The sequence below is a fragment of the Chlorocebus sabaeus genome, chromosome 9 (assembly GCF_047675955.1).
Source record: "Chlorocebus sabaeus isolate Y175 chromosome 9, mChlSab1.0.hap1, whole genome shotgun sequence".
Taxonomy (NCBI): domain Eukaryota; kingdom Metazoa; phylum Chordata; class Mammalia; order Primates; family Cercopithecidae; genus Chlorocebus; species Chlorocebus sabaeus.
This window is the reverse complement of record NC_132912.1, coordinates 67,361,888-67,380,512: the sequence shown is the minus strand read 5'-3', so window position 1 is coordinate 67,380,512 and position 18,625 is coordinate 67,361,888. Positions and strand designations below refer to the sequence as shown.

Sequence of the window (18,625 nt, the reverse complement as noted above, 5' to 3'; positions counted from 1 at the left end):
AATTTATCAATGGACACATAAAATATGGTATATCTATACACTGGAATATTATGTATCACAAAAAGGAATAAAGGTACTGGTGAGGCACAGTAGCTCATGCCTGTAATCCCAGCACTTTGGGAGGCCGAGGTGGAAAGGTCACTTGAGGCCAGGAGTTTGAGACCAGCCTGGGCAACACAGTGAGACCCCAACTCTACAAAACATTTTAAAAATTAGCTGGGCATGGTGGCATGCACCTGTAGTTCCAGCTACTCTGGCAGCTGAGGCAAGAGAGCCACTTGAGCATAGGAGTTTGAGGCTGCAGTGAATTATGATCACACCACTGCACTCCAACCTGGGCAACAGAGTGACACCCTGTCTCTACATACATGGATGGAACATCATATTAAGTCAAGCCAGATAAAAAGGTCACATGTTATATAATGCCACTTCTATGAAATATACAGAAGAGGTAAATCCATAGATAATAGAAAATAGATTACTGGTTGCCAGGGGATGGGGCTGGGGGGAATGGGAAATGACTCCTAATGGGTACAGGATTTTTTTTGAGTGACAAAAATGTTCTGGAATTAGACATTGGTTATAGTTGCACAAGGCTAAAAACCACTGAAATGCATACTTTAAAAGAGTGGATTTTATGATACGGGAACTATATCTCAATTTTAAATGGTACCCCCAAATTCAACTATATCCCTTTTTTAACCAGTCAATCAGTCCTTCACTTTCTTCACTTCTCTCACTGAGCTTTGATTCCATAGCTCATCATTTAAACAACATTCTTTCTAAATGCCTAAACTCAACTGTCTGGCAAAAACAATCCTGGATAAATCTCTTTTCTCCAAGCTTATATCTGTGTCACCAAACCCTACTGGAGAAAGTCATGAAATAGGGCAGATATGTCCCACTAAAAATTCACGAATACCACCTTCAAATGGGCTCTTCACTTTTACTTCCTCTTCCACTCTGTACCCTAACTCACTTCAGCCTCTCCCTTCACTCAGTAGATAATGTATCTCCTACTTCAGAGGAAATAATCACCTTTACAATTAAAAATTATTTCCCCAACTCTGTATATCCCTCCAGTTACCAATCTTTCTTTTCCCTCTTCAAGCTAACTTTGTCAGATTCCTAATCTCTGAACTCATTGTAATCTAGCTTTAGTCACTTATATCACTCCCTCAAAATTGCTCTTGCTAATGTTACCCATAGCCCTATTGTGCTTCTAAATCTAATGACATTTTTCAATTCTCATTGTATTTGTTCCTTTGGTAACATTTGTGACAACACTCATCCTTTTGGAAACTATCTCAAACACTCATTCTCCAGGCATTCCTCCAGTGTCTCAGACTGCTTTGCCTTGGTCTCCTAATTTACAGCCTCCAACACTATATTCTGCCTCCCTCTCAGGACCGCAGCAACATTTCCTCAAGAACGTATTTCCTCTAGCCCTAAGGCTAGCGAGTGCGCTCTTCTCTCTGCCCAGAATATTCTTTTTCACTTTGCAAAATTGAGACTTTGGATATCACCTTAGTTACCACTTGTTTAGAGGAGCTTTCCTTTACCCCTCCCCTTGCCAGATGAAGCCAAAGCTTCCAGAGGCAGACAAAGGAAGCGAGCAAGCATGAGAGAGCGAGCAAAAGAGAGTGTGTGTGCGTTTCTTTAACAGGAGGAAGACATGGAGAAGAAAGAAATTTTTACTAATCCAACATGAAACTAACACGACAAACAGGGTAGATTCTTAGATGAATCTAAGGTTTATCCTATATTACTAAAATTACTTGCTTGGTGATCTCTTGCAAATTTTTTGGGACTGGCTGAGAATTATAGAATTCCTCAGTGTAGCAAAAATGGGAAGAATCAAAGTGTTACTGTTGTAAAGAATACAGCTGCTTAAGTATATTAAGAATTTTTTTCTTCTAATTCTGCCCCAAGTTCCTGGTAGCACTAATCTGGTATATGTCAATGTACCTGTCTTTCCTGCCTGGCACTATTTGATGGATATCTGAACTTTATAAGCAACCAACCAACTACTGACTTGATTTTTACAGGTAATTGCAATGCTAAATTGGCAAGTATTCTAATAAAGCTTCAAACTAAATGCCTCATGAACAAACTGTTCCTATTCCATCCTGGAACCTATCACCCACAGAGAACCTGTCTTCTGATATCTTCAACTTCCCTCCCTGCTACCAACAACTTTTAAATATCTAGTCTTATCATTTCCTCTCGTACTTTGGCGGAATCATCGTCCTTCAGCCTTACAGAGGCAGAATTTTTATCTATGCTTTTGATACTATCCTTTCTAACTCTAGATGCCTTACTCCAGCAGTTATTGCCTCCCTTTTATCTTTAATCTCCTCCTTGTCAATGCTTGCTTACTGAAGTCTCTTGCTACCAAAAAAAATACCTTCACTTTAGCCATTCTAGCAAATTACCACTCTAGTCTTTCACTTTACTCCTTTAAAACTGCAAAAGCAAGAAATGCTTATTACATTCCACAGATGGTCATGGGACACTGGTTATCTACATGCAAAGAAAGAAGTTGGACTTCCGCTTCACATTATATTAAAAAGAATTACTCAAGATGGATCAGGCCGGGCGCGGTGGCTCACGCCTGTAATCCCAGCACTTTGGGAGGCTGAGGTGGGCGGATCACGAGATCAGGAGATCGAGACCATCCTGGCTAACACGGTGAAACCCCGTCTCTACTAAAAAAAAAAAAAAAAAAATTAGCCGGGTGTGGCAGCAGGCGCCTGTAGTCCCAGCTACTTGGGAGACTGAGGCAGGAGAATGGCGTGAACCCGGGAGGCGGAGCTTGCAGTGAGCCGAGATCGCACCACTGCACTCCAGCCTGGGCGACTGAGCGAGACTCCATCTCAAAAAAAAAAAAAAAGATGGATCAAAGACCTAAATGTAAAAGCTAAAATTATAAAAACTGTGGGAAGAAAACACAGGAGCAATCTTTGTGATGTTGGACTAAGCAATGGTTTAGCTATGACATCAAAATTACAGGCAACAAAAGGAATAAACAGGACATTATCCAAATAAAAACCTTTTGTGCTTCAAAGAATAACATCAGGAAAGTTAAACAGGATGGGAACGGTGGCTCAAATCTGTAATCCCAGCACTTTGTAAAGCCGAGGCAGGAAAATCGCCTGAGTTCAAGACCAGTCTGGGCAACCTAGCAAGACCCTGTCTCCACAAAAGTTTAAAAATTAGCCAGGCATGGTAGCGTGTGCCTGTAGTCCTAGCTACTCATGATGCTGAAGCGGAAGGACTACTTAAGCCCAGGAGTTCAAGGATGCAGGGAGCACAATCACACCACTGCACTCCAGCCTGGGCCCCAGAATGAGAACCTGTCTCTAAAAAAATAAAAATAAAAATTTGTGGTAAAATATATGTAACATAAAATTAGCCATTTAGACTATTTTTTAAATTATGGTAAAATATATATAATAGAAATTTTACCATTTTAATTATTTTAAGTGTACAATTCACTGGTGTTAAGTACATTTACAATACCTTGCAACCATCAGCACTATCCATTTTCAGAACTTTTTCATCAAAACCAAATAGAAAACTGTACCCATTGAATAACAACTCCCATCTCTCCCTCCCCAAAACCCCTGGTAACCCTCTATTCTACATTCCATCTGTATGGATTTGCCTATTCTAGGTATCTCCTATAATAAGAATCATATAATGTTTGTCAATTCTAGCTTATTTCACTTAACATGTGCTTTCTTTTTTTTTTCTTTTTTCTTTTTTGGAGACAGGGTCTCACTCCAGTTGCCCAGGCTGGAGTGCAGTGATGCAATCTTGCCTCACTGCAGCCTCAACCTTCCAGGCTCAGATGACTCTTCCACCTTAGCCTCCCAAGTAGCTGGGACTACAGGCGTGCACCACCAAAATTTTTTGTATTTTTAGTACAGACGGGGTTTCATCATGGTGACCAGGCTGGTGTCGAACTCCTGGACTCAGGCAATCTGCTTGCCTCAGCCTCCCAAAGTGCTGAGATTACAGGTATGAGCCACCACACCCAGCCAACATGATTTTTTCAGGGTTCATCCATGTTATAAGCAGGGTATCAGAATTTCATTTCCTTTTTTAAGGCTGAATAATATTCTGCTATCTATATATACCACATGTTTATCCATTCATTTGTTGATAGACATTTGGGTTGCTTCTAACTTTGGGCTATAGTGAATAAATGCTGTTGTGAACATTGGTGTGTATCTGACTCCTTGCTTTAAATTCTTTTGGGTATGTACCTAGAAATAGAATTGCTGGATTACGTGGTAACCCTAAACTTTTTGAGGAGCTGGCAGACTATATTCCACAGCAGTGACACCACTTTATATTCCCATTCCTCACTGCCTTTTAAACTACTGCTTTTTGGGAAAAAAATATATATATATAAAAAATAACCTCCCAGCACTTTGGGAAGCCAAGGCAGGAGGATTGCTTGAGAACAGGAATTCAAGACCAGTCTGGGAAACATAGTGAGACCTTGTCTTTACAAAAAAATGAAAATAAAAAATGAGCAAAGTGTGGTGGCACATGCCTATAGTTTCAGCTACTTAAAGGCTGAGGCAGGAAGATTGCTTGAGCCCAGGAGTTCGAGGTTGCTATACCCACACCACGACACTCCAGCCTTGGCAACAGAATGAGACCTCATCTCTTGAAAAAACAATGGAACACCACCATAAACCTTTAATTCCAGGAGTGGCCATGAAAGTCTACCGATTAAGTACTGGTTAAATAATAGGTTATTTCTAATTTTTCTCTATTATAAACAATATTGTAACAAAAAATGCTGTGTCTATATCTTTGCACACTTGTGGGAGTATCTCTGTAGGATAAATTCCTAGATGTGGAATTGCTAAATGACTTTTACATTTTGATAAATGTCAAATTTCCCTCCAAAACATTTGCAATGATTTACACCTACCCATTTCATAAAACCCTTGCCAGTTTCAATCCTTTTATTCTTTGACAATCTTAGCAAGGCAAAAATATTTTAATGGTTTAAATTTTTTAAGTTTTTATTTGCACTTCTTGTTATATCATAACATATCTCGGCCAGGCGCAGTGGCTCACGCCTATAATCCCAGCACTTTGGGAGGCTGAGGCGGGTGGATCTCTTGAGGTCAGGAGTTCGAGACCAGCCTGACCAATATGGTGAAACCCCATCTCTACTAAAAATACAAAATTAGTTAGGTGTGATGGTGCACATCTGTAACCCCAACTTCTTGGGAGCCTGAGGCAGGAGAATTGCTTGAACCCGGAGGTGGAGGTTGCAGTGAGCCGAGAGCATGCCACTGCACTTGAGTCTGGGCAACAAGAGTAAAAACTCCATCTTGAGCAAAAAAAAAAAAAAAAAAAAACCCTCAATGAAGGGTTTGAGTCTTAGCAGTTAAAGCTAATGTTGATTGTAGGTTAAAAAACAAAAACAAAAAACTGTCAACCTGTCATCTTAATTGTAGTTCTGTTGCAGTCACTACAGAGGAAAATGAATTCTACTGATGCATGGGAAAGTTATTTAATTTGACTTCCATGTAAAATCCCCTCCAAAATATAGTAACACTCCCGTTTTTTTGAGATGGGGTCTGGTTCTGTCACCCAGGCTAAAGAGCAGTTACGCTATCGTGGCTCACCTTCCACCTCCGGGGCTCAAGCAATCCTCCCACCTCAGGCCTCCTGAGTAACTGGAACTACAGGCATGCACCACCATGCCCGGCTAATTTTTGTATTTTTTGTAGAGATGAGGTTTCACCATGTTGCCCAGGCTGGTCTCAAACTCCTGAGCTCAAGCAATCTACCTCGCTTGACCTCCCAAAGTGCTGGAATTACAGGTGTGAGCCATCACACCTGGCCCAAAATATATTAAGACTTTCTTTAGTTTAAGAACTATCTTCAAGTTATTCATCTGGATCCCATCCTTAACAAACCATTACTGCTAATCTGTCTTCAGTGACATTATTATAGACATATCAGGTTATCTAAAAACTCAGCTCTGAATTTACATTGTAACATTACTAAAAATTCAATGGAGATCATTATACTGTAATGTATTTTAACTGTCCATTCTTCTAGGACCTGGAAGTCTTACTCCTGTGTTAGATTAAATCTTAAGAAATCCAGAGGTTTTTCTTTCTAGTACTCAGTGCTTTCACTGAGTTGGGATTTTTTTTTTTTTTAACATTATAGCATTTAATAGGAAAAACCATTTGAAGATCATTTATCTTTCATATAACTGAAATTGAAAATGTCAACTAATTATACAGTGTTTTTCCCCATAAAACACAATTTAGTGCCAGGAGAAAAAAGAACTATTTCTTCAGATAACTTTATATGTGTCCTTTTTTTTCCATTAAAAATTAAATAGCCCAAAGTATCTTCCTTTTGGCCTTAATGACAGGACCTGAGGCCAAAGCTGCGCGTTCAATTAGAGTAACATTTCTATGCTTTTTTCCTTTCTATTGAGTTTCTGCTGTTAAAAAAAAGAAACATAACTTTATGATTTCGTAAAATACCACTAGAATACGCAGAGTAAGGGAGCAACATTCTTACACAGCAAGACTACACTTCTAATATGTGAGTAAGGAAGGCACACTGAAGTAGACAAGACCATTTTGGAGGTTTTGGAGATTGTTACAAAACCTCCAAAGAAAAATGTCAGTAATATAATATGAACATGATCACTACCTTCTTCTTTTAACCTGACACACCCATAAAAATATTCTATGATTAGCTAATCTAAAACCACCATATATATTTTTTTTTACAAAGGCAAAAGATAAGTCACACCCCAAAATGCCAGTAACAGAGGGCAAAATTTCCAATAATTCTTCTCTAGGTGCTTGGTTAACAAAGGCTAATAATCTAGACTGGGAATTTATCCAGTCCCTTTGCTTCTTAGTGGGAAAATTATACAATAACACTGTACATCCACCCATTTCAGTTATCTCAGTCTGAGTACCACAGTTCAACCCATTAGAGGGCAGTGTTGTTAAAAGTCATGCTGTTAAAAAAAAAAAAAAGCTGAATAACTCAAAACTTTTTGTATTTGTTTATATATATTATACTTTAACACTAATTTGCTCCTTAGTAACGAGGTAAACAAAATCTTAAGCCAAAATATCATATTTATGATATATTTAAGGCCAGGCATGGTGGCTCATGCCTGTAATTCTAGCACTTTGGGAGGCCAAGGTGAGAGGATCACTTGAGCCCAGCCAGGAGTTCAAGACCAGCCTGGGCAACAAAGCAAAACCATATCTCTACAAAAATACAAAAATTAGCTGGGCATGGTGGTGTGCACCTGTAGTCCCAGCTACTCAGGAGGCTGAGGTGGGAGGACTGCTTGAGCCCAGGAGGTGGCAGCTGTAGTGAGCCATGATTGTGCCACTGCACTCCAGCCTAGGTGACAGAGTGAGACCCTGTCTCCGAAAGAAAATAAAGTAAAATAAAATAAATACACAAATACATATATAAATATCATGTTACATTTATGATATCATAAATACCATATTGTAGGAAATAATTACTTCAAAGAAAAAAAATGAAAATCACTTCCCCACTAGAATCAAAAAAGTTTTTCTACCACTCTAAATAGATTATTGTTTATTTGCATAGGTTGTTATTTATATTACTTTAACTAGACTTTATGAGTTCACTTAACTATCTTTTCAGGGCACAAAACTGAATGTTTACATTTCAAAAACTTCAAATTCCATTTCTCTGCTCTAGTCAAAATTATTAGCTTTTCCATTTACAAGCTGTAGTAAATTCTTAGAGTTTTTATTTGCTTTTTACTACCGGAAAAGACAGAGATGACTTGCCAAAAGTTAACAGATGGTCAGTAACATAAGTAAAGCCTTTTCTGGCTGGATAAAATGACTCGCGCCTGTAATACCAATACTCTGGGAAGCTGATGTGGGAGGATCACTTGAGCCCAGGAGTTTGAGACCAGCCTAGGCAATATAGTGAAACCCTGTCTCTACAAAAAAATTTAAAAATTATCCAAGCATGGTGATGTGCACCTGTATTCCCAGCTACTCAGGAGGCTGAGGTGGGAAGATCACTTCTGCCCAGGAGTTGAAGGGAGCAGTGAGCTATGATCATGCCACTGGACTTAGGCCCAGACGACAGAGCGAGACCATGCCTCTTTTTTTTTAAAAAAAAAAAAAAAAAAAAAAAAGGCTGTTTTGTTTTATGGGGTTTTTTGTTTGTTTTTTGAGACAGAGTCTCGCTCTGTTGCCCTGGCTGGCATGCAGTGGCGCAATCTCGGCTCACTGCAAGCTCCACCTCCTGGGTTCATGCTGTACTCCTGCCTCAGCCTCCCGAGTAGCTGGGACCACAGGCACCCGCCACCACACCTGGCTAATTTTTTGTATTTTTAGTAGAGACAGGGTTTCACTGTGTTAGCCAGAATGGTCTCGATCTCCTGACCTCGTGATCTGCCCGCCTCGGCCTCCCAAAGTGCTGGGATTACAGGCGTGAGCCACCGTGCCCGGCCTGTTTTATGTTTTTTAAATAGCAAAGGAGTTCCAAAAATATCTTGCCAAAAAAATTATATTTGCTGAAATGCTGGAACAAATTATTACTTCCACTGAAAGTGATGTCATTGCTTAGACAGTTCTCTAAATACAGATATTTGAAATTCCTTTCTAAATCATTCAAAATACAGATGTTCCCAGGCTACAAGGGATTAAACTAACTGACATCAGAACACAAATTTTCTTCCATTTGGCAACTGAGATACCTTTTTTCCTTTTTTTGAGATGGAGTTTTGCTCTGTCACCCAGGCTGGAGTGCAGTGCTGCAATCTCAGCTCACTGTAATCTCTGCTTCCCAGGCTCAAGTGATCTTCCCATCTAAGCCTCCTGGGTAGCTGGGACTACAGACGTGCACCACCACTCTCGGCTAATTTTTTTCTTTTTAATTTTTTGTAAATAGAGACAAGGTCTAGCTATACTGCTCAGACTGGTCTCAAGCTCCTGGGCTCAAACCATCCTCTCACCTCAGCCTCCCAAAGTGCTGATATTACAGGCATGAGCCACCATGCCTGGCCTTCTAATGCTAGTAGCTAAATACCTTCCTGCTGTGATTTATAATATGTAAGAATGGTTGTACCTTTCTCAAAAATTCAATAAAACTGCTTGAGCTACAAAACTAGAATATTTAAAAAATAGGTTTGAAATGTTTAGAAATATTTAGTTTTTTTTTTTTAAGTGTATAGATCACTTTCCTACAGTGATTTATTTTGCCTTATTGGCAACAGTCCATTGACTGTGGGCTGGATATTTCTTCAAAAGGGCCATTGTATATATAGAAAATTTCCAAAAAACAGTCTTCCAAAACATTGAATTCATGAATTTTCTTTTTTTTTTTTTTTTTTGAGAGGGAGTCTCACTCTGTTGCCAGGCTGGAGTGCAGTGGCACGATCTCGGCTTACTGCAATCTCTTCTCCCGGGTTCAAGCCATTCTCCTGCCTCAGCCTCTTGAGTAGCTGGGATTACAGGTGCGCCACCACACCCAGCAAATTTTTGTATTTTTAGTAGAGACGGGGTTTTACCATGTTTGCCAGGATGGTCTTGATCTCCTGACCTCGTGATCCACCCACCTTGGCCTCCCAAAGTGCTGGGATTACAGGCATGAGCCACCGCTCCCAGCCGTAATTTTGTTTTATATGCTTCCTAGAAGCATGCAAATCTAGAGAATTTAGCTATTTACAAACTTTATGACAAAAAATGTGTAAAACCATTCAATAATCTGATAAAATCTGTAACCGTTTATTTTTTATTTTTTTAAAGGGGTTTTTTGTAGATATGAATTAGGTTCTGTAACAGAATGGAATATTAGCTTAATGTAAAAATCGGGTTAATTACAATGTTCAGAAGCACTGTAAGTCACATATCAAAACACGTCTACGCAAATTAGTTTCCGCAAATCCTTACTATCTATTAGTATTCCTTAAGGATAATTGCTCCTGTGATTAAAATGAAAAGCATATTATGGCAAATTTAAATTTTCTTCATGTCTTCTAATGGGGTTCAGGACACTCTACCCTAAAATACGGCACTGTATCATCTGAGCAGAAGCAGATCTCTCTGACCTTCTCCTATTCTTTTCCCCTTAAGCAGACCACAAAAGAATTCTCTGGGCCGGGCGTGGTGGCTCACACCTGTAATCCCATCACTTTGGGAGGCTGAGGCGGGTGGATCACGAGGTCAGGAGATCGAGACCATCCTGGCTAACATGGTGAAACCCACTTCTACTAAAAATACAAAAAATTAGCTGGGCAGCGGCGGGTGCCTGTAGTCCCAGCTACTCGGGAGGCTGAGGCAGGAGAATGGCGTGAACCCGGGAGGTGGAGCTTGCAGTGAGCCAAGATCGTGCCACTGCACTCCAGCCTGGGAGACAGAGTGAGACTCCGTCTTGGAAAAAAAAAAAAAAGAATTATCTGACCTTCCTCTTAAGCAGTATAAGACTTTCAATCCAGAAGTATCCTCTCTACCTGGAGGAAAGGAACATCCTTATCCTGAGACACAGAGATACCAAGAAGTATCTGAACAAACAGGCTTTGCTAATTTCCCCCCAGTTTATTACCATTAGATCATATCCTCTTTGTTCATCATGTTTCTGCATGACTATCCACTCATCAAACCTAGCATAAAAATACACAGGTTTCCTCCTCTGGGGACAGGGCATAGCTAAACAGAAAGCAGCAGAAATCTTGGCAAAGGTAAATGCCCCTGTCTGACAGCTTTGAAGAGAGCAGTGGATCTCCCAGCACGGAGGTTGAGATCTGACCACGGACAGACTGCCTGCTCAAGTGAGTCCCTGACCCCTGAGTAGCCTAACTGGAAGACATCCCCCACTAGGTGCAGACCGACACCTCACACCTCACACAGTGGGGTACACCCCTGAGACGAAGCTTCCAGAGCGAGAATCAGACAGCAACACTCGCTATTCAGCAATATTCTATCTTCTGCAGCCTCCGCTGCTAATACCCAGGCAAACAGGGTCTGGAGTGGACCTCAAGCAAACTCCAACAGACCTACAGCTGAGGGTCCTGACTGTTAGAAGGAAAACTAACAAACAGAAAGGACACCCACACCAAAACCCCATCAGTACGACACCATCATCAAAGATGAAAGACGGATAAAACCACAAAGATGGGGAAAAAGCAGTGCAGAAAAGCTGGAAATTCAAAAAATCAGAGTGCATCTCCCCCTCTAAAGGAACACAGCTCATCGCCAGCAACAGAACAAAGCTGGATGGAGAATGACTTTGACGAGTCAAGAGAAGCAGGCTTCAGTCGATCAAACTTCTCAGAGCTAAAGGAGGAACTATGTAATCAGCACAAAGAAACTAAAAACCTTGAAACAAGATTTGACCAATGGCTAACTAGAATAACCAATGTAGAGAAGTCCTTAAAAGAACAGACAGAGATGAAAACCGTAACGTGAGAACTACATAACAAAAGCACAAGCTTCAGTAACTGACTCGATCAACTGAAAGAAAGAGTATCAGCAATTGAAGATCAAATGAATGAAATGAAGCGAGAAGAGAAGTGTAGAGAAAAAAGAGTAAAAAGAAATGAACAAAGCCTCCAAGAAATATGGGATTATGTGAAAAGACCAAATCTATGTCTGATTGGAGTGCCTGAAAGTGACAGGAAAAATGGAACCAAGTTGGAAAACACTCTGCAGGATATCATCCAGGAGAACTTCCCCAACCTAGTAAGGCGGGCCAACATTCAAATTCAGGAAATACAGAGAACACCACAAAGATACTCCTCGAGAAGAGCAACTCCAAGACACATAATTGTCAGATTCACCAAAGTTGAAATGAAGGAAAAACTGTTAAGGGCAGCCAGAGAGAAAGGTCAGGATACACACAAAGGGAAGCCCATCAGACTAACAGCAGATCTCTCGGCAGAAACTCTCCAAGCCAGAAGAGAGTGGTGGCCAATATTCAACATTCTTAAAGAAAAGAAGTTTCAACCCAGAATTTCATATCAGGCCAAACTAAGTTTCAAAAGTGAAGGAGAAATACAATCCTTTACAGACAAGCAAATGCTTAGAGATTTTGTCACCACCAGGCCTGCCCTACAAGAGATCCTGAAGGAAGCACTAAACATGGAAAGGAACAACCGGTATCAGTCATTGCAAAAACATTTCAAAATGTAAAGTCCATCGATGCTAGGAAGAAACTGCATCAACTAGCGAGCAAAATAACAAGCTAATATCATAATGACAGGATCAAGTTCACACATAACAATATTAACCTTAAATGTAAATGGACTAAATAGTCCAATTAAAAGACACAGACTGGCAAATTGGATAAAGAGTCAAGACTCATCAGTTTGCTGTATTCAGGAGACCCATCTCATATGCAGAGACAAAGATAGGCTCAAAATGAAGGGATGGAGGAAGATCTACCTTCAGCAAATGGAAAAACAAACAAAAGCAGGGGTTGCAATTCTAGTCTCTGATAAAACAGACTTTAAACCATCAAAGATCAAAAGAGACAAAGAAGGCCATTACATAATGGTAAAGGGATCAATTCAACAGGAAGAGCTAACTATCCTAAATATATATGCACCCAATACAGGAGCACCCAGATTCATAAAGCAAGTCCTTAGAGACTTACAAAGAGACTTAGACTCCCATACAATAATAATGGGAGACTTTAACACCCCACTGTCAACATTAGACAGATCAATAAGACAGAAAGTTAACAAGGATATCCAGGACTTGAACTCAGCTCTGCACCAAGCGGACCTAATAGACATCTACAGAACTCTCCACCCCAAATCAACAGAATATACGTTCTTCTCAGCACCACATCACGCTTATTCCAAAATTGACCACATAGTTGGAAAGCACTCCTCAGCAAATGTAAAAGAACAGAAATTATAACAACCTGTCTCTCAGACCACAGTGCAATCAAACTAGAACTCAGGACTAAGAAACTCAATCAAAACCGCTCAACTACATGGAAACTGAACAACCTGCTCCTGAATGACTACTGGGTACATCACGAAATGAAGGCAGAAATAAAGATGTTCTTTGAAACCAATGAGAACAAAGATACAACATACCAGAATCTCTGGGACACATTTAAAGCAGTGTGTAGAGGGAAATTTATAGCACTAAATGCCCACAAGAGAAAGCTGGAAAGATCTAAAATGGACACCCTAACATCACAATTAAAAGAACTAGAGAAGCAAGAGCAAACACATTCAAAAGCTAGCAGAAGGCAAGAAATAACTAAGATCAGAGCAGAACTGAAGGAGACAGAGACACCAAAAAACCCTCCAAAAAAAAATCAATGAATCCAGGCGCTGGTTTTTTTAAAAGATCAACAAAAGTGATAGACCGCTAGCAAGACTAATAAAGAAGAAAAGAGAGAACAATCAAATAGACACAATAAAAAATGATAAAGGGGATATCACCACCAACCCCACAGAAATACAAACTACCATCAGAGAATACTATAAACATCTCTACGCAAATAAACTAGAAAATCTAGAAGAAATGGATAATTTACTGGACACTTACACTCTCCCAAGACTAAACCAGGAAGAAGTTGAATCCCTGAATAGGCCAATAGCAGGCTCTGAAATTGAGGCAATAATTAATAGCCTACCAACCAAAAGAAGTCCAGGACCAGACGGATTCACAGCCGAATTCTACCAAAGGTACAAGGAGGAGTTGGTATCATTCCTTCTGAAACTATTCCAATCAATAGAAAAAGAGAATCCTCCCTAACTCATTTTATGAGTCCAACATCATCCTGATACCAAAGCCTGGCAGAGATACAACAAAAAAAGAGAATTTTAGACCAATATCCCTGATGAACATCGATGCAAAAATCCTCAATAAAATACTGGCAAACCGAATCCAGCAGCACATCAAAAAGCTTATCTACCATGATCAAGTGGGCTTCATCCTTGGGATGCAAGGCTGGTTCAACATACACAAATCAATAAACATAATCCAGCATATAAACAGAACCAAAGACAAAAACCACATGATTATTTCAATAGATGCAGAAAAGGCCTTTGACAAAATTCAACAGCCCTTCATGCTAAAAACTCTCAATAAATTCGGTATTGATGGAACGTATCTCAAAACAATAAGAGCTATTTATGACAAACCCACAGCCAATATTATACTGAATGGGAAAAAGTTGGAAGCATTCCCTTTGAAAACTGGCACAAGACAGGGATGCCCTCTGTCACCACTCCTATTCAACACAGTGTTGGAAGTTCTGGCCAGGGCAATCAGGCAAGAGAAAGAAATAAAGGGTATTCAATTAGGAAAAGAGGAAGTCAAATTGTCCCTGTTTGCAGATGACATGATTGTATATTTAGAATCCCCATTGTCTCAGCCCAAAATCTCCTTAAGCTGATAAGCAACTTCAGCAAAGTCTCAGGATACAAAATCAATGTGCAAAAATCACAAGCATTCTTATACACCAGTAACAGACAAACAGAGCCAAATCATGAATGAACTCCCATTCACAATAGCTTCAAAGAAAATAAAATACCTAGGAATCCAACTTACAAGGGATGTAAAGGACCTCTTCAAGGAGAACTACAAACCACTGCTCAGTGAAATCAAAGAGGATACAAACAAATGGAAGAACATACCATGCTCATGGATAGGAAGAATCAATACTGTGAAAATGGCCATACTGCCCAAGGTAATTTATAGATTCAATGCCATCCCCATTAAGCTATCAATGACTTTCTTCACAGAATTGGAAAAAACTGCTTTAAAGTTCATACGGAACCAAAAAAGACCCCGCATTGCCAAGACAATCCTAAGTCAAAAGAACAAAGCTGGAGGCATCACGCTACCTGACTTCAAACTATACTACAAGGCTACAGTAACCAAAACAGCATGGTACTGGTACCAAAACAGAGATATAGACCAATGGAACAGAACAGCCTCCTCATAAATAATACCACACATCTACAGCCATCTGATCTTTGACAAACCTGACAAAAACAAGAAATGGGGAAAGGATTCCTTGTTTAATAAATGGTGCTGGGAAAATTGGCTAGCCATAAGTAGAAAGCTGAAACAGGATCCTTTCCTTACTCCTTATACGAAAATTAATTCAAGATGGATTAGAGACTTAAATGTTAGACCTAAAACCATAAAAACCCTAGAAGAAAACCTAGGTAATACCATTCAGGACATAGGCATGGGCAAGGACTTCATGACTAAAACACCAAAAGCAATGGCAACAAAAGTCAAAATTGACAAATGGGATCTAATTAAACTAAAGAGCTTCTGCACAGCAAAAGAAACTACCATCAGCTTCTGCACAGCAAAAGAAACTATCATCAGGCAACCTACAGAATGGGAGAAAATTTTTGCAATCTACTCATCTGACAAAGGGCTAATATCCAGAACCTTTAAAGAACTCAATCAAATTTACAAGAAAAAAACAACCCCATCAAAAAGTGGGCAAAGGATATGAAGAGACACTTCTCAAAAGAAGACATTCATACAGCCAACAGACACATGAAAAAATGCACATCATCACTGGCCATCAGAGAAATGCAAATCAAAACCACAATGAGATACCATCTCACACCAGTTAGAATGGCAATCATTAAAAAATCAGGAAACAACAGGTGCTGGAGAGGATGTGGAGAAATAGAAACACTTTTACACTGTTGGTGGGACTGTAAACTAGTTCAACCATTGTGGAAAACAGTGTGGCGATTCCTCAAGGATCTACAACTAGAAATACCATTTGACCCAGCCATCCCATTACTGGGGATATACCCAAAGGATTATAAGTCATGCTGCTATAAAGACACATGCACACGTATGTTTATTGTGGCACTATTCACAATAGCAAAGACTTGGAATCAACCCAAATGTCCATCAGTGACAGACCGGATTAAGAAAATGTGGCACATATACACCATGGAATACTACGCAGCCATAAAAAAGGATGAGTTTGTGTCCTTTGTAGGGACATGGATGCAGTTGGAAACCATCATTCTCAGCAAACTATCTCAAGAACAGAAAAACAAATACCGCATGTTCTTACTCATAGGTGGGAACTGAACAATGAGATCACTTGGACACACGAAGGGGAACATCACACACTGGGTCCTATTGTGGGGAGGGGGAAGGGGTAAGGAATAGCATTAGGAGATATACCTAACGTAAATGACAAGTTAATGGGTGCAGCACACCAACATGGCACATGTATACATATGTAACAAACCTGCACGTTGTGCACATGTACCCTAGAACTTAAAGTATAATAATTTAAAAAAAAAGAAAAAATGAATAAGACCTACTGTTTGATAGCACAACAGGTTGACTACAGTCAATAGCAAGTTAACTCTAAAATAACTTAAAGAGAGTTTGCAACTCAATGGATAAATGCTTGAGGGGATGGATACCCCATTCTCCATATGTGATTATTTCACATTGCATGCCTGTATCAAAACATTTTCTGTACCCCATAAATATATACACCTACTATGTACCTATAAAAATTAAAAAATTTTAAAAAGTTTAAAACTAAACGGTCATCTACTTGTTATTTTCCTGACAGATGTAAATTTGATTCTTGTTAGTTCAATTTGTGTTGAGCTAAAACTAGAAACTATCTTTTATTTGTAGAAATGAAAGAAAAATGAAAGTTTAAATTCATCCTGGTTTTTACAAAGTTAGAAATGTTCATTACAAATACCTCCCCAAAGTGTTCTAGAGAGGATTTAATGGGATAATCTAAAGTTTTCAGCATAATTCTTGAATAATACGAGTTTCTCAATAAACATTAAAAAAAAAAATACACAGGTTTCCCTGTTTCTTTGGGTTATTTTCTTCTATGTCTTTTCTTTTTTTGAGACAGGGTCTTACTCTGTCACCCTGGCTGGAGTGCAGTGTTGTGCTCATGGCTCACTGTATCCTCAACCTCCTCAGGCTCAGATGATCCTCCTCCCACCTCAGCCTCCCTAGTAACTGGGTCTACAGGTACATGCCACAACACCTGGCTAATTTTTTTGTATTTTTTGTAGAGATGGAGTTTTACCATGTTGCTCAGGCTGGGGTCTTCATTTCTAAAGGCTTCTTGTCATGTAAATTTTGTATTAAATAAATTTGTATGCTTTTCTCTTGTTAATCTGTCTTTTGGTATAGGGGTCTCAGCTATGAAGCTAGTGATAGGCAAGAAAAAAACTTTTTCTCTCTTACTGGGGCAAAAGGGCAGGTGGTGTTATACAGCAGAGACAAGAAACCAAGACATGTGTATAGTAATGTTTAAGGTTAATATATAAAAGGCATGTGGTTCTGCCCAAAAAAGAAAAAGGAAATGCTGAATCAATGCATTTGGTCCAGCCTCATCTTTCTGTCTTTTTGAAGACAGCAGTAATCTTCAAAATTTCTCTGAGTACCTTCTAAAATGCTTGCTAAAAATCTATGTTCGCCTTTGCATAATTTTTTTAGTTGACAACTAAAATTTTTTTTTCCTGAGCTTGAACATCGGACTCCAAGTTCTTCAGTTTTGGGACTCGGACGCCTCAGCTTGCAGACAGCTTGTTGTGGGACCTTGTGATCATGAGTGTTTTGTAATTTTGCTTGTAGAGATCTTTTACTCCTTTGGTTAAATTAAGTCGGGGGGCGGAGCAAGATGGCTGAATAGGAACAGCTCCAGTCTCCAACTCCCAGCGCGAGCGACACAGAAGACTGGTGATTTCTGCATTTTCAACTGAGGTACTGGGTTCATCTCACTGGGGAGTGCCAGACGATCGGTGCTGGTCAGCTGCTGCAGCCCGACCAGCGAGAGCTGAAGCAGGGCGAGGCATTGCCTCACCTGGAAAGCACAAGGGGGAAGGGAATCCCTTTTCCTAGCCAGGGGAACTGAGACACACAACACCTGGAAAATCGGGTAACTCCCACCCCAATACTGCGCTTTAAGCAAACAGGCACACCAGGAGATCATATCCCACACCTGGCCGGGAGGGTCCCACACCCACGGAGCCTCCCTCATTGCTAGCACAGCAGTCTGTGATCTACCAGCAAGGCAGCAGCCAGGCTGGGGGAGGGGCGCCCGCCATTGCTGAGGCTTAAGTAGGTAAACAAAGCTGCTGGAAAGCTCGAACTGGGTGGAGCTCACAGCAGCTCAAGGAAACCTGCCTGTCTCTGTAGACTCCACCTCTGGGGACAGGGCACAGTAAACAATAACAACAGAAAGCTCTGCAGACGCAAACGACTCTGTCTGACAGCTTTGAAGAGAGCAGTGGATCTCCCAACACGGAGGTTGAGATCTGAGAAGGGACAGACTCCCTGCTCAAGTGGGTCCCTGACCCCTGAGTAGCCTAACTGGGAGACATCCCCCACTAGGGGCAGTCTGACACCCCACACCTCACAGGGTGGAGTACACCCCTGAGTGGAAGCTTCCAAAGCAAGAATCAGACAGGTACACTCGCTGTTCAGAAATATTCTATCTTCTGCAGCCTCTGCTGCTGATACCCAGGCAAACAGGGTCTGGAGTGGACCTCAAGCAAACTCCAACAGACCTACAGCTGAGGGTCCTGACTGTTAGAAGGAAAACTATCAAACAGGAAGGACAC

The 18,625-nt window shown here is 40.3% G+C and overlaps 1 protein-coding gene across 2 annotated transcripts in view; it reads right to left on the bottom strand.

The window, feature by feature from the left end:
- P4HA1 (prolyl 4-hydroxylase subunit alpha 1) overlaps positions 1–18,625 on the bottom strand; it is a 93,128-nt gene that overhangs the window by 20,990 nt on the left and 53,513 nt on the right. The gene's annotated exons all lie outside the window — the stretch shown is intronic.